At 51.7% G+C, this 17,076-nt stretch overlaps 1 protein-coding gene across 1 annotated transcript in view; it reads left to right on the top strand.

Annotated features, from left to right (window-relative positions):
* Nucleotides 1–8,366: 8,366 nt before the first annotated feature.
* The window catches only part of TNS1 (tensin 1), a 174,042-nt gene continuing 165,332 nt past the window's right edge, over nt 8,367–17,076 (top strand). Inside the window, exon 1 of the mRNA XM_082840656.1 lies at nt 8,367–8,404. The gene's annotated coding sequence lies outside the window, so the exon portion shown is untranslated. The remainder of the gene's footprint in view (nt 8,405–17,076) is intronic.

The following is a 17,076-nucleotide window of genomic DNA, read 5'->3' as shown; positions in this document are numbered from 1 at the left end:
ACAACTACTGAGCCTGCGCGTCTGGAGCCTGTGCTCCGCAACAGGAGAGGCCACGATAGTGAGAGGCCCGCGCACCGCAATGAAGAGTGGCCCCCGCTTGCCACGACTAGAGAAAGCCCTCGCACAGAAACGAAGGCCCAACACAGCCAAAAATAAATAAATAAACAGACCAATGAACCAACAGCAACAAAAAAGAATATCTACTGAGGCCCAGACCATGGGGGTCCTGGAGAATTCCCTTGTTGGAGTCTGGAGAGCCTGGAGAGCTCTCCCAGTGTAGGCTGCCACTCCACCCCCGTGTGCATGTGTGCACCCGTCTGACAGTCATGAACCTCTGGGCTGGATGCCATGCCAGGTACTGGTGCCAAGACCCAGCCCCTGACCTGGGAAGACAGACATGCTGTCAGTCAGAGAGCCCGGTGGCAAAGCTGACACAGAGGTGTGTGTGAAAAACTGTCTCTGACTCAGCAGCGATTTTCCTGTCAAGCTTCAGGAGGGAATCCATATGTAGGCTGGGTCTTGAGGGATGTGTAGGAGTTCCTCAGTTCAAACAGAGGGTTTCCCACAGGTCTCTGGGAGCAGTGCTCTAGGGAGTCTAGGGCCTTGCCCAAGGGCCCTAGCCTCCCACCAGGCTGAAACCCAAGGGAAGAGACCAGAATGCCAGCTCAAGGGCCCAAGGCCTGCCATCTGGATCTGGATTGGGGCCCAGACTTAGAGTACTCCCCTTCTTAATGTTTCTGGTCAGCTTGGAAGGTGGGGGCAGTTACCTGCAGTTTCCCCAGGGTGGAAACGTGCCTTAATGGGAGAAGTCTATCTAGAAGCCCTCACTGGTTGGATTTGGGGAAACCTTGTTTCAGGGAGCTTTCTCTTTACTGGGGATCCCAGCTTCTACCCTGTGTCTGAGTCACTCCCTTCTTGGAGTCACTGGAAGCAGCCTGGTAGGGTGGGAAGATGCTGTTTTCCAGTCCTGGCTTCCCCCTGCGTGGTTGTGTGACCTTGGGTGAGACAATTAACCTCTCTGGGCCTGGTTTTCCTGGTTCTCTAAATGAGGGGTTGGACTAGATCAGAGGTTCTTAACCATATTCCAAAGGAGCTGTAGGGTTCTTTAGGGGCCCGAGGGGGTAGGAAAAAGGGGGAAACCCAAGGGCAGGCTTAAGGACCTGGGGCCCTGGAACCCCTGCCCACTTTAATCAGAGCAGCTCTGGTTTTAGGAGTTAAATATATCAGGAAGCAGGATGGTGTGGGGGTCTTGCACTTGGCTCAGACATCCTAGATTCAAATCCCAGCTCTTACCAGTGAGAACTGAGGCAGACTGTTTCACCTTCCTCTGCCTTAGTTGCCTCGCCTTTAAAACGGGACACACGGCAAACCTCCCGCCTTGGGCTACCGCGGGGATTACCTGAGATAATATATATAAAGTGCTCAGAACAGATCCTGGCACATAACAAGCGCTCAGTAAGTGCCAACCAATATCACTGAGATTCCATGTAAGAGTCCAGCTGCATCAGGATTTTGGCTGCCAAAACAAGAGCTTGAAAACCACTGGATGGGATGACCTAGAGGGTTTCTCCGTGCTTCAACTTCAGAGCCGCACCATACCCACTCCCCCGCGACCACCCCCGGAGTCACCTTGCATTAGGGTTCTCCAGAGAAACAGGACAACAGGATAGATAGGTAAGTAGGTAGATAGATAGACAGATATTCATTATAAGGAATTGGCTCACATGATTGTAGAGACTTGGCAAGTCCAAAATCTGCAGGGCAGACGGTCAGGTTGGAGACCCAGGGAAGAGTTGCAGTTCAAGTCCAAAAGCTGGCAGACTGCCTTCTTGCCTGGGGAGATCAGTCTTTGTTGTTCAGGCCTTCAACTGATTGGACGAGGCCCACCCACATAGGGCAGGGAATGTGCTTTACTCAGAATCTACTGATTTAAATGTTCATCTCATCCAAAAAACATCCAAAAAACAAACCATTCACAGAAACATCTAGAAGAATGTTAAACAAATCTCTGGGTACCATGGACTAGCCAAGTTGGCACCTAATATAAACCATCATATGCCTCCAGGCCAGGCTACGGAAGTAAGCAAGGCAGGGAAGGGCGGCGAGGCCTGGTGGGCAGGTGGGCGGCTGAGCAGGTCTCTGCCAGCTGGGGAAGGAGCGGAGGCCGGCCACGCATGCAGGCAGTTATCGCCGGGGTCAGGTGCACACCGAGGCTATGCGCTCATTTTCCGACCCGAGGCCAGGAGGAAAAGGCCATTTAGATCCCAACAATGTGGCTTCCTGTGTTCCCGAGAGGCAGGAAGCCACCCCAGGAGAGAGTCCAGGCAGCCCAGCAAGGCAGGAGTTGACCAAGGGCTGGGGTTGGGGTGCAGTGCCCCACCCCTGCAGGTAACCTACAGACCCCTCCCCTCTAAGGTGCTTTCTCCTCCGTCTCAGGCCGCTGGCCTGGCCCTGCTGTGAGGGGGCAGTGTTGACACCCATGGGCCGAGGTGGGGCTCCTGGGCTCCATGGAGTTTTGGCTTGACAGGGTCCCTCCCCAGGGGGCTTCATCTTGCAGGGTCACTAGCCTTCCGTGGGAGCTAGGGAAGGCTGTGGTCTTCTCAGGTGGGGTGGATCATGAGGTGTGTGTCCAGGGAGGACTCAGGCATCTGAGGGATGCCAGGAGGGGGAGGCTGGAGTTTTCCTGCCCTCGTTCCCCCGCAACGAGAAATGGTACCCTGTGGAGTGGGCATCCCTGTCAACCGGGTGTTTCCTCAACAGCGTTTGGGATGTTTTCAGGGTTGGAACCTGGGTTCCCCCCTTGGTTGGTTGTGGGGAGGAAGTGGTGGGTGGTGACTATGATGGAGGGACTGGCTGGGGTTATACACACCCTCTCACAGCTGGAAGAGAGCTTGCAGACCATCTGTTCCAGGGGTCGGAAATGCAAGGGCCTTCAGAGAAAAGCAGGCAAGTGAGTGTGGACAGCAGGCCCTGGTGGGGGCCCCAGGGATCCGGAGAGAGCTGCTCTGCTGGAAGGCACTCCAACTAAGAGAAGAATTCTTGCCTTTGTGACTTAAACACTGAGCCGGTTAATGAAGACAAGCGTGCAGGCCCAATCTACCCTGGAGGCTGCCAGTTGACTGCCTTATTTTCTGAGCAGGAGTCTGAGACTCAGAGAGGGGAGTGACTTGCTTCAGGTCACACAGCTCTGATAGCAGTCAGGACTAGAACCCAGCTCTCCTGACTCGGGGCTCTTCCATATAATAACAGTCACGAAGGTGATGGAGATGCGGCTGATATAGCTAATCCTTATACAGAATATTCTCTGGGCTGGCCACGTATATTAACTCATTTAATTCTCACAACTCTGTGATGTAGATGCTATTATTACGCCCATTTTCGAGATGAAGGGATGAAGGCTCAGAGCGGTTAAGTAACTTGCCCCAGATCACAGAGCTGGTGTGTGACCTGCATCTGAGCTGAGAGCCAATGTACATGAAGCCAGGTAGGTAAGTGGGTAGGTGGAGAGCAGGACCCATGGACGAATGGATGAAGGATCAGTTAACTCCTTTAGTGCTCCCACTAGGCTTGATCATAGGTGGTGTTTGTCCTGAAGCACTTGGGAAGACTGACTATGGTCCCCACCTGCCTTCTCCCAGCAGGGGGTGGAGCTGAAGAGCGAGGCTCCCCGACCCTCACTTGTGTCTTTTCTGTTGCCCCAGAGTGTCAGTCCTGGTTCCAGGGGTTTAGGCTGGGGAGAATCCTTCCAGTTTGAAATTTACTATACATTTATTGAGCCCATCTATGCCAGACCCAGTGCTAGGGGATGGGGCAGGATACAAAGCTGCAAAGTTGACCAGGACCTCCCTTTCTGTCTTAAAGCAGTTGAATGTGGGGGAGAACCAATAATAAAAGAATACTTAGTCCTCCAAGGTGACAAGCACTTTCCAAGCGTTGTGGGCTGAGGATTCTTGGAGCACAGAGGAGAGAGGGACCATCTTTGAATTATCCAGGGAGGGACATTTTGAACTGGGCCTTGAGGGATGTATATGAGCTCACCATTCCAGACCTGAACCTTGTAGACTCGAAGTCTGTGTGGGGAGTTTGGTGGGGCAGGAACAGATCTCTTTAGTGGCAGTGGCTGGAGGTAGAGGCAAGACTAGGCCATGTAGGGCCTTATAAGTGTGTTGAGGAGCTAGACAGAGGGTCTAAGCAGGGGTACAATGTGATCAGTTTGTACTTGAGAATGGCCTGTGACTCTGTGGATTGAAAGGAGACAAGGCTGGTGGGGAGAGGAGGCCCAGGGAAGGATAACTGGTCTGAACTGGTGCAGTGGTGTGGGAGGAAGGTTGGGATTCAGCAGCCTCTTTGGATGACTAATTGCTTGGTAGGGTAAGGAACGGGAAGAAGGAGTTACAGAGAGGAATATGCAGGTACCCAGGGAGCAAGGAAGGACCCAGGGGAGGGCCTCTGGTCTTTGTTCGCAGCATCAGCCTTTGGCCTCTTGCTTTCTGAGGGATCCTGTGCTCTGGTTTCTGTATTAGTTAGCTGTAGCTGCATAACAAATTACTCTAAAACTTAGCAGTTTAAAACAAGTACAGAATTATTCTGTCACATAGTGTCTGTGGGTCAGGGATTCATGAGTGGGGATTCATCCACGTAACTGGGTGGTTCGGACTCTGGGTGTCTCGTGAAGTTGCAGTCAAGGTAGCTGGGGCTGTAGTCATCTGAAGGCCTGACAGGGGTGGAAGATACGCTTCCAAGGTGGTTCAGTTGTGCGCCAGTCAACTTTGTGCTGGCTGGTGGCAGGTGTTCATTACATGGCCCTCTGTACTGGGCTGCTTGAGTGTCCTCATGACATGGTAACTGGCTTCCCCTAGACCGAGTGATCCAGGAGACAAAGGCTGAAGCCACCAGTGCCTTTGATGACTTAGCTTCAGAAGTCATATACCATCTTTTCTATAATATCCAATTGGTATATAAACCAGTTCATTGTGGGAGGGGACTGCAGAAGGGTGAGCATACCAGGAGGCGAGACACACTGGGGGCCGCCTTGGAGGCTGGCTGCCGCAGTTTACCTTTCTGTGACACATTTGAACGTGCCAGTGGTCTGAGAAGTGAGAAGCCAGCTAAACGGCATATTTCAAATTACAGCAGGAGGGATGCAGGTTAGAGAGAAGGAAATACTGCCCTATGGGAGAATACCTGAGACAGGTGACTGAGATTGTAAAGGAGCCTTCCCTGGAGGGGACTCAGGGCAAGAGGGTTTCCCTGGGGTTGGGAGCAGGTGCTTCTGAAAGGGCAAAAATTCATTTGTGGGGGCTTGACAACGCCTGCGCTGCTTGGAACCTGCCACTTGAATTCAGTTTGCTGAGCTTTTGTCTTTTGAGCTGGGGGCTGGGGGCTGGGGGAGGTATATTCCTTTGCTCCCCACTCTAGAGCTTTCAAGGACAAGCTCTCCGCATTCCAGCACGTAGGGAGAACTCAGCACATTGTACTGCAATTGCCCAATGATTTCCCCATCTGCCCTCCATTCAAGGGCATTTATTGAGTGTCTGTCCACTGTGTGACAGGCAGGCCTGCCCTGCAGGCCATTCACTGCCAAGAGTGCCTGCCCGAGAGAGCACTGGAATCGGTCCACATTTTGCTCACCAAGCCATGCGTCCAGGTACAGGGCTGGGTCCTCCTGGAGAACGAGCATCTTCTTGCCATTCCCACAAAGACAGTATAGTCAGTGTCCAGTGGGCTGGTCTGCCCAGAGGTTGGGACTTCTTCTAATTTGCACAGAGGTGCTGTTTGGTGCTGTTCGCTTGGAACAGACACTGTTCTAGCTGCTGGGGATACAGTGTGAATGAGACAGGCATGTTCCCTGCTGTCATCCGTCTGGTGTGGGGAGATATACTATATGTAAGTGAGCAGGAATTACCCCAGATGAGTTCAGACTGTGAGCTGTGCTAAGAGGATTTTATCAGGGTGCTGCTGAGAAAGAATAATGGCGAGCCTACTGTAATTTGGGTGGTCAGGGAAAGCCTCTTTGAAGAGATGGCTCTCAGTGGATTCTAGAAGTAGAAGAAGGATGTGGCTTGGTGAACAATGGAGAGACGGAGTGAGGGAGAGCTTTCCAGGCAGCCAGAACAGCAAGTGCAAAGGCCCTGAGGTAGGAAAGTTCTGATGCACTCTGTGAACGTCAGGAGTATGAAGTCTGATGCCGAAGAAAGATGCAGTCCTGGCTCTCACTGTGCTCCCAGTGTCTAGAGTGGGGTTGGGAGGCCTGGAGTGAACACTTAGGGGTGCCTTATTGATTGACTATGAGACGCTGTGGGGAGGGTTATGGTTCAGGAAAAGACTGAGTGGGGGGGGATGATTAAATGGGGGTGCACATAAACTCCAGGGGAGATCTTCAGGTCAACTCAGCAAACATTTATTAAGCCTCTACTACGTACCAGGCACTGTATCTCTCGTGTGTGTGTGTGTGTGTGTGTGTGTGTGTGTGTGTGTGTGTGTGTGTTTGTGAGAGAGAGAGAGAGAGAGCGAGCCAGGAGGTCCCTTCCTTGAAGGAGCCCACAGTGTAGGAACCAAGATGGTGCAGGAAATGGCACTCTGTGGTGATGCCTTCAAGGAGGAGGGAAGAGTGAGAGAGGCCTCCAGAGGAGGGGCCCAGGCCTTATTCTTGAAGACCTGGCATTTGATTAGCAGAGGAAGAGGAAAAGTCCCTTGGTTTGGAGGCAGTGGCCCAGTGGGGCGCCTGCCTGACTGGAAGGGCCTTCAAAGCTCAGGCCACATGGCCAGAGGCTTTCTCAATTCCACATTCCTAGGCCAGAAAAGAAGGCATGGGGGTGGGGCTAGGCAGGCTGCCGGCGTCAGAGTGGAAACACCCTCTGCAGGGGCGTTGCCTGGGGTTGGGGGGGTGGGGCAGAGGGAGAAGCAGAAAGGCTTGATGGGTGGGTCTGACCTGACGTGGGTGGCTGGGGGCGGAGAAGTCCCCGGGCCGTGCGGCTGGTGGGGTCAGGAAAGCCTTGCGCATCAGGGGCTGAACCACAGGCTGCGCTGGGGCCAGAACTAGGTGCTGGAGAACAAGGGCTGGCCAAGGTCACATCCCACACTCCACCTGGTGTGCCTCCCAGCCTTCCCCCCGACCCCTACTCGCACTGACAAAGCAGAAGCCTTCGTGTGGGGTGCCTGGGAGCCTCTTTTGGCGACTCTGGGCCTTCAGCTGTGCCTCAGTCTCCCTTCTGCGTTCTGCTGGGGATCTGGTTGGCTCGTGGTTGGAAAGGGGTTGGCTAACTGTAGATCCAGGAGGCAGGGCAGCCGACTGTGGTCCGGGGCTGTGAGGACTCGCCGTCAGGGTGGCTCCCTGTTCCCTAACCAGCGCCCCTGACCCACCTGCCTCCGCAGCCCAAGTCAGCGCAGGAACTCAGCTCAGGAGACCCCTCACCCATCTTCGGGACCTGGTGAGAGGGGCTTACCAAATCCTGGGTGGAGGGCCCTGGGGTTAGGGTGGGCAGGCTGGGACATTCCAGGCTGAGGGAACCCCACAGGAAATTTGATTCCAGCTTCTGGTAGTGGGAGGGCAGAGCAAGTCGTGTGTGTGTGTGTGTGTGTGTGTGTGTGTGTGTGTGTGTGTGTGTGTGTTTCAACTCACGTGTGTTTCAACACATAAAGTTTGTGAATCTGTGCCCACACGTCTGTGTACAGGCTGTACTCCGAGGATCTCCCATGAAATTGTGTGTGCGACTCCCCCCCCCCCCGCCCCCAGTCAGAGGTTTCTCCTTGAGCTTGTGAGTGGGTGTGCAAGGCTGGCTATGTGTGCACGTATGGCTGAGTGTATGGGTGTAAGTGGTTATTGGTGTCTGTGTGTGTGTGTGTGTGTGTGTGTGTGTGTGTGTGCGCGCGCGCGCGCGCGCGGGCCTCTCCTGGACCATGAATTGGGTCTGTGTGTCTCTCCTGGGGGGAGTGAGTGTGATCGTGGTTCCCGGGTGCCAGCTGCCTGCAGGGCGTGTAAGGGGAGAAGGTCCCCTTATTCCTAGCTCGGCTGACAAGGACCCTGGGTCCGGGCCACCTCTGCCCTCTGCAAGGATCCAGCGGCGGAGTCGGTTCCCCTCCTCTCCCCTCGCTCCTCCCAACTTCCCGCGGCCGCCCGAGGGGCTCTGGCAACGTGGTCTAGGCGCCTCCTCGGCCCGCGGGTTCGCAGTCCCGGGCGTTCTCGCCCCTCAGGCCCCGGGGAGCTGCGGCAGCCCCCCGCCCCCTCCCCTCTCCGTCCCTCCTTCCCTCCGTCCCTCCTTCCCTCCCGAGCGCGGATTGCGGGCGGGGGTGGGAGGAGATTTCGCCGGAGTTTCCATTTCATACCTCGCGGCTAAACTTTCTTTCTGTGTCTCGCCCTCTTGCAGTCTGCAGCTTCTCCTGTCATCGGAAATGCCAGGCCAAGGTAAGGGGCTGCGGGCCGCTGGCCCCGCGGGGGGTTTGAGGACGGGACGGGCCAGGGGTCACGGGACTGGAGCGGGGGCGCCGGCGGGCCGGGGGCGGTGCCCTGATCGTCCCCTCCTTCTCTCTTTGTTTATGCAAAGCTTCTGGGCCCCGGAGCTGGCTCAGGTCAAGGTGAAGGCGAGGGCCGGGGGCGGGGGCGGCGAGGGGGATGGGGGCGCGATGCGCAGGCTCGGCGGCTATTGGGGGTGGCTGGCGGGGATCGAGCTCCTGGAGAAGGGCCTTTGAAGGTATTTCCACCTAGTTCTCAAGGGGAGTGAATGTATGAAGGCGGAGAGGGATGCATTTCAATTCCCCCTTGGGCCGCGCAGAGCTCTAGTTGGCCGGATTTGGCCAGCCTAGAAAAACGCGGGATAGTGCCACAGCCATAGGACCCCGAGGGCGGAGAAGGGGATAGGTAGGGGGAGTGGGGGTGAGGTGGAAAAAGGTCAGAGGTCAGCGTCGCGCTGGGTCTGGAACCTCCTTGAGCGACTGTCCACTCTCTTCATTGGCGGGATCCCACTTCGGTGCTCAGTTTCCCCATCAGTGTTTCCTGGCTTGTCTTAGTGGGAGAGGAAAACAGGAGGAAAGAAAGACCAGAGGAATTGCTGGGTCCTGGCTGGCCAGGTTGGCTGGTCCCTTGCTGCATCCTCTCATGCTTTTGCAGAAGAGTGGTCACCTGGTGGCAGCCTTGGAGTAATGGGGGTGGGGGTGGGGATGACACCAGGATGGATTTTGATGGATGACTTGGGAAGGAAATTGTTCCGTCAGATGCGCTCAGCTTTCTGGAGGTGGAAGTGCTCTGCCTCAACCTTTCATGTGCAGCCAGTCTACGCACTGTCCCCATTATTGTTAATATCCTCCCTGCCCTCTAACCCCTGCCTTTGCTGTTCACACTTAATCTTTCAGGAAGGAGTTCAGTGAATGGAAGGAAGGGGGAGGATGCTTCAAAAAGGAGCTTTGAGGAGTTGAGGCCCAGTGTCTGGTGCATCTCATGCTCTGCTTCTTATTAGCTGGGTGACCTTGGGCAAGTCATGTAACCTCTCTGAGCCTCTGTTTCATTCTCAAGGATATGGGAGTAAGAAAAGGTTATTATGAGGATGAGATGGGATAATGTGTGTGACGTGCCCAGCACAGTGCCTGACACACAATAGGTGCTCAAAAACATAACAGGTAATTGATTATTATCACTTGGTAGCTCTGAGGGCGGAGAGTTACATTGGAGAAAGGTGCTGATGGAGTAGGCCTCTCTGAGCGGGGATCCACTTCCTCCTGAGTGACCTTGCTCAAGCAGAGTACACAGCCTTGCTGTGGGGTAGGGGAGGGGTCTCTCCATCCGGAAACTCCAGGTTGGAGGGCTGTCCCGGCAGAAGTGCAAAAGGCCTGGCTTGTTTCTGCCACCTGGACAGTTTCTGCCCCTTCTGTTGTCTTCTGCTTTTCTGACAACCTCAGCCTTTTCTTCTCTGGGGGGGAAGTGAGTTTCTGCCTCTCCCTGCATCTCCCACCTTGTTCTCTTCATCCAGAGCAGAGTTTTTCCACCTTTAACCCCAGAACCTTCCGGTGTTCTTGCTCCTCCCCAATCAACCCCCCCTTCCTGCACCTGTTTCTCTTAATAACAATGGACATTTGTACAGTGCTGTAGGCCTTAGAAAACACTTCAATGCGTTATCTGATTTTATTCTTTTAATTCTACCAGAGCATAAAACAGGCCGAAAGATCTCGTTGTTTTACAGATAAACCGAGGCACCCAAAGGTTGATTGACTTCCCCAATATCTCACAGTATAATTCCTCACCCATTTCTGTCCCTGGGCCTTTGCGCTTCCTTCTAAAATGTCCCTCTTGCCTAGGGGCAGACATTCCTTGATGCTTACCTGCCTTTCCCCCTTTGCCTTCCATCTCCTGCGGTAGTGGATAGAGTCAGAGAGGATAGGTGATGAATGTCCAGTGAAGGCCTGAGTAGGGTGAAAGGGGGGCCAGAGAGGCTGAGAGGTGCGACAGAAGATGGCTCCTTGCTGTACAGCTGCCTCCTGTGTGGACGCAGAGAGATGACAAAGATGGCTTCTGGGAGGCGTACTCTGCTTGGCAGTTCTCACATACGCTGGGGGGTCAGAATACACCAGGCTGCAGCAGCCCTGCTCTGCCCAGCCAATGAGGCTAACCCGGAGGGGAGAGGGGGCCTGGCAGGGCAGTGGCCAGACAGATAAATGGGGCTTTTTATAGGATTTTCCTCTATAGGAAATGGTACCCACTGGGGGTGTGAGCTCCACCCACCTGGCAAGTCTCTCCCCTAAAACTACAGATCTTGCTAACGCCCTGCCTTTTCCTCCTGCCGGGAAAGGGTGATGTGAGCCCCAGACCACACAGCAGAGCTCTGTACCCTGGATTTTATAACCAGATCAACTTGGAGGTCATCTCATCCATCCCCCTGCCTCTAGAAGGGATTCATTAAACCAATGTTTTTTGAGCTCTTTCCATATGCCAGACACTGTTGTCGGTGAACAAGACAGAGAAGGCCTCTGACCTCATGGGACTGACATTCTCACAGGGGAGACAGACCATAACTAGGCAAACAAGTTATGAGGGCATCGAGCTAGAGCGGGGGCTAGAGAATGATTAGGCTGAGTGGCCCAGGACAACTCCTCCAAGGAAGTATTGTGTGCGAGGAGACTCCAGTGATGTTACACGATGATTTGAGAGATGGAAAGAGCCAGTGCACCCGAGGTGAGGTGAGCTTGTCACGCTTGGAAGAAGGCCGTGTGGCTGGAGAGGAGTGAGCACTGGCGGGTCCTAAGCGTGAGGCATGATCTGATCTCCACTTGGAGAAGGCCACTCTGACCTTGAGCAGGCAGAAGTGTAGGAGCAGCGAGGGGGGTCAGGAGGCGGCTGATGTCCAGGTGAGAGACGCTGGCGGCTTAGTCCATGGCGCTTGCCAGGAAGATGGTGAGAAGGGACCAGGCCTGGGATGCCTTCTGGGGTAGAGCCCAGAGCCTGGCTGTGGATGGGATGGGATGTTGGGTGTGAGAGTGAGAATGGGCTCAAGGATGACTCCCAGGTTTTTGGCCAGAGTCACCGGGTACACGTGGTTCTGTTTACTGAGGTAGATGAAGAGTGTGGGAAATTTCTAGGGAAGAGGGTGCCAGGACTTCTGCTTTGCTTGGTCTCTTATTTCACAGTTCTTTTCCCACATACTGGGGATTTCTTGCTGGTATTGATCCTCTCCTGTCCTCTCAAATTCAGCTCGCTCTGGCCACCCCTCTGGTAAGTGGCTGGTTCTAGATGCCTAAACATGCCTCCTTCCAGACTGTTGCTGCCTCATGAACCCATGGCTCTGAGAGGGGCTCTATGATTTATACGTTACAATACGATGTAACAAATTACCCCCAAATTTAGTAACTTAAAGCAGCAACACACAGTTTCTGTGCGTCAGAAATTTGGGAGTGGCTTAGCTGGCCGGTTCTGGGCTGGGGTCTCTCATGGGGTGGCAGTCAGGATGTCAGGTGGGGCTAATGTCATCTGAAGGCCTGACAGGCTGGGGGATCTCCTTCTAAGATGGTTCATTCACGTGGCTAACAAGTTGGGGCTGGCTTTTGGCGGGAGGTGTCAGTTCCTTGACACACAGCCATCTCCATAGGACTGCTTGAGTGTCCTCATAACATGGCGCCTGGCTGCCTCAAAGTGAGTGATTCAAGAAAGAGCGAGGCAGAAGCCCCATGGCTTTTATAGCCTGGCCTTGGAAGACAAACAGTATTTCTACAATATGCTGTTCGTCACACAAGTCAGCCCCACCGAGTGTGGGAGGGGCCTATAAAGACATGAATGCTTGGAGGCGAGAATCACTGGGACCATTTGGAGGCTGACGACCACAGAGTTCCAGGGAGAGAGCAAAACTGATCGGGCTCTCGGGAGGTCTCGAGAGCGGTGGGAAGGGCAGGGACATAGGGATCAGACATACCTGGGTTTGAACTCCACCCTGCTGCCTTCCAGCTGTGTGAGCTGGGTTATAGAGGATTAAATGCACATTGACACGTGGTAGGCGTCTTCTTTCTTGGAACCATAGGTGAAACTAGAAAGGAGCCCAGATATTCTGTGCCTCGTTCTTTGCCACTTGGACCTGCTTGAGAGAAAATGCTCAGTGCTGGTAGAGGAGGGCCCTTAGTGCTCAGCTCAGAGCAGATGTTAAATACATGTTCGTTGCACTTGGGACTGTTGAGAGGTACGTTGCGCCCTCAGCTTCTAGAACAGGGCCTGGCCTGTAGTAGAGGTTCCAGTGAAGAAGTAAAGGAGTGGAATAAAGGAATGTTGAGAAACAAGAAGTTCCTATATAGGGAGAGGCCGAGGGGGTGGATGAGAGCAGGAAAGAGGAGCAGAAAAACCATTTAAAAATTCTCCTTCGAAAAGTTCTCCGACCTCCTAACACAAAGATGCTCCATATAGGGAATTCCCTGGCAGTTCAGTGGTTAGGACTTGGCACTTTCACTGCCGTGGGCCCGGGTTCAATCCCTGGTCAAGGAACTAAGATCCCAAAAGCCGCATGGTGTGGCCAAAAAAAAAAAAAAAAAAAAAAAGATGCTCCCAAATAATAAATCTAGGCATTTACACTGTCTAGTTGGGGTGTAACTCACATACCGTCAAGTATACAAATTGATAAATTTGTACATATATATGAACCAGATCAAGATCTAGAACACTTCCGGCACCCCAGAAGCAGCCTTTATGCTCCCCTCCAACCAATATCCCCCAAAGGTAATTGCTAGTCTTACTTATACCATCAGAGAGTAGTTTTGCCTGTTTATGAACTTCATATAAATTGAATCATGCAGTATGTTTACTTTTGTGTCTGGCTTATTTCACTTAGCATTATCTCTGGGAGGCTCATCTGTGTTCTGGTGGGTTGCAGTGGTTCCTTCTTTTTTTATTGCTGTGTTGTATTCCAGTATGTGAATAAACCCCAATTTATTTATCTATTCCACTGCTGATTGCCATTTGGGTTATCTCCAGTTTGGGGCTACTATGAGCAGACTGGCTCTGAACATTTAATCACCTGTGTCTACACTGAACTTTGTAATACACAAAACATTTTCCCTGACCGTCTCAGTCCTGGGAGGTGGGCAGGGCTCCTGGGAGTCCCATTTTAGAGACCCAATGTTGAGGCCCAGGGACGGTAACCAACTTGGCTAAGGGCACCTTAGTGCCAGTGGCTTTCTGGCACTGCCCTGGGATAAATGGTGGAGAGCAGGTGAGAAGGGAGGTGAGTCTGAGAGCAAGCCGGAGAAACAGAGACAAATAGAGAGAAGGGGCTGGTACAGGCACTGGCAACTCAGCGTAGTTCACGGGAGCCCCACTCTCCAGCTGTCCCCCTAAATCTCTTGAAGGGAGCAAATTCTAAGCCTCCCTTAGTCCCCACCCTTAAGTCTCATAGGGGTCCTTATCTGTCCCCAGTTGTTTCTCCTGTTGAGGATTTAAAATGAATGGCCCAGGGTTTGTCTTCCACTTTTATTTGAGCATGTGCACAGTGTGTATATACACAGCAGATTTTCTCCTGTTTTGCTTTTCTCCTCACTTGCCTGCTATAGGGTTCTACAACCTCCAGATACATCTTATTCATTTGTGTATTTATTTATTATTTTAAAGGAGACTTTACATTTTAGGCTGGCTTTCGATTTACAGAAAATTTGCAAAGATAATACAGAGAGTTCCTGCGCAGCCCACACCCAGTTTCCCCTCATCCTGATACGTGTCTGAGAAACCCTTTTTTCACTCCTGACTTGCCCCCTTGTTTGAAATAGCAGTCCCAGCTGACAAGGGCGGCTCCTTCCAATAGACAGCGGCTAGCTGTCTATTCCATGTCAGATAAGAGTTAGATGAAAGGACCAGGTAGATGCAGGGCAGGCTGATTGCCCAGGCCCACACCTCAGCCTCCGGGCAGCCCCTTGTCACCTCGCTTCCTTTAGTTCTCCTGCCCTCTTCCCAGCCCTGGCGCCTCCCTGCCCTCAGCACCGGGAGGGGGGGAGGGGCGAGGGGGGTGAAGGGGGGAAGGCTGCAGCAATGAGTTGGTCTCCTCCCCTGTACCAGAGGGGTTTAAATCCCATCCTTTAAGCTTGAAAGGAAAGGAAATCCCATAATTAACCCCCATCTTTCAGTCACATTATACATCACTCTCCCGCTCTCTCATAAACACACCTGCAGCCTCCCTTCACAATTGTGTTGGAGGCCTGTTGTATTCTCCTGCTACCAGGATAGCAGGGTAGTGGGAGGAGGTTCATGGCTCCAAGACCCAGCCGTTGCTCTGAGCCCAGTGGAGTGCTTAAGTTCTTCGGCCTTGGAGACAGACTGTTGAGTTTAAATGCTGACTACAATAATAACTGGCTGTGTGACCCTGGGCAAGGTACTTAACCTCTCTGAGCCCCAGTTTCCTCATCTGTAACACAAGGATTATAGTAGTACCTATTTTGTAGGGCTCTATGATAACCCAGCTAAAATGCCAAGCTCAAAATTAAGTGGTCAAAATGTTGCTAATATTTATCATTTTGTATTCCTCCTACCTTCTTCTAACTCAGAAAAAGAGGGGAGATGGGAATTCCCTGGCGGTCCAGTGGTTAGGACTCCACGCTTCCACTGCAGGGGGCATGGGTTCAATCCCTGGCTGGGGAACTTAGATCCCGCATGCCATGCTGGGCCACACGGTGCCGCCAAAAAACCCCAAAACAAAACAAAACAAAAAATGGTGGGGAAAAATCTGAACTGAGAGACCAGCCAAGCTTGCTAAGGGCACTGGTGTCAAGCAAGATGATGCTTGAGTGTGTTTTGCTTCTCTTCTCCCTCTCCACTATCAAGGAAGAATGAGGAAACAGATGGAGGTGAATATAGTGTGTCTTTTGCTGTTTGCTTGCCTCAGGGCACCTGAGATCTGTAGCAGTGGTTCCAGACCTTGTCTGTGCATTAGAATCACTAGGGTGCTTTAAAGATAATGATGCCTGGGTCCCCCTCCCCAGGGATTCTGATTTAATTGGTTTGGGGCATGACCTGGGCATTGGGATTTTTGAAAGTGGCAACCATAGGTGGGAGTGTAAAATGGCACAACCATTCTGGAAGGCAGTTTGACCATTCCTTATAAAGTTAAACATACGCTTGCCTTATGACCCAGCAATTCTGCTCCAAGGTATCTACCCAAGAGAAATGGAAACATGTCCGCTGAAAGGCTTGCACATAAATTCATACCAGCTTTATTCACAATAGCTATGAATTCACAATTCACAAACTGGAAAAACCCAGATAGTCAACAGCAGGTGGATGGACAAACTGTGTCATAAAGGTCCAGTGGAATACTACGTGGTGATAAAAACGAATGAACTATTGTTACGCACAGCATCGTGGATGAATCTCAAAAACACTGTGCTTAGTGAAAGCAGCCAGACACAAAAGAGCACATACTAGATGGTTATATTTTTATGAAATTCTTGACAAGGCAAAACTCTCCTGACAGAAAGCGGATTAGTACTTTCCTGGAGCTGGGGGGTGGTGGGAAGATTGACTGCAGAAGAGTGTGAGGGAACTTTTTTTGGGTGATACAGATGTTCTTTATCTTGATTGTGGTGGTGGTTACCCAGAGTATGGGTTTGTCAAACTCACTGAACTATCTTCTTAAAAGGAAGGGATGCATTTATTGTATATGAATTATATGTCCATAAAGTTGATTTAAATAAAAGCTTCCCAGGTGAGTCCCCTTTGCAGCCAAATTTGAGAACCGCTGGTCTGCAGCTTCTGAAGACCCACCTCTGTCCTTGCTGTCTTGGTCAGCACCCAGCACAGTGCCAAGTGTGTAATAGTGCTTTCTGTGGTCAAGGGCCTCTCTTACTCTTTTTAAAAAAATAACAATTTTCTTGAGATGTAATTCACATACCATACAATTCACCCATTTAAAGCATACATTTCTTTTTAAAAAAAATTTACTTATTTTATTTATTTATTTTTGGTTGTGCCACGTCTTAGTTGCAGCTGGTGGGCTCCTTAGTTGCAGCTGGCAGGCTCCTTAGTTGTGGCATGGAAACTCTTAGTTCCTGCACGCACGTGGGGATCTAGTTCCCTGACCAGGGATTGAACCGGGTCCCCTGTATTGGGAGGCGAATTCTTAACCACTGCACCACCAAGGTAAAGCATACATTTCAGTGGTTTTTTTGTATATTCAATGTTGTGCAACCATCACCACAGTCAATGTTAGAGCATTTTATCACCTCAAAAAGAAACTCCATACACTAAAAAAAAATTATTTTATTGAAGTTTAGTTGATTTACAATGTTTTGTTTATTTCTGCTGTACAGCAAAGTGATTCAGTTATACATTTATATACATTCTTTTTCATATTCTTTTCCATTATGGCTTATCACAGGATATTGAGTATAGTTCCCTGTGCTATACAGTAGGACCTTGTTGTTTATCCATTCTATATATAACAATTTGCATCTGCTAACCCCAAACTCCCAGTCCATCCCTCCCCAGCCCTCTCTCCCCTTTGGCAACCACAACTGGGTTCTCTATGTCTGTGAGTCTTTCTGTTTCGTAGATAAGTTCATTTGTGTCATACTTTAGATTCCACATATAAGTGATATCATATGGTATTTGTCTTTCTCTTTCTCTTT

Source organism: Leucopleurus acutus, assembly GCF_964270905.1.
Source record: "Leucopleurus acutus genome assembly, chromosome: 6".
NCBI classification, from domain to species: domain Eukaryota; kingdom Metazoa; phylum Chordata; class Mammalia; order Artiodactyla; family Delphinidae; genus Leucopleurus; species Leucopleurus acutus.
The sequence above is the reverse complement of the archived record's forward strand: the minus strand, read 5'-3'. Positions and strand labels throughout refer to the sequence as shown.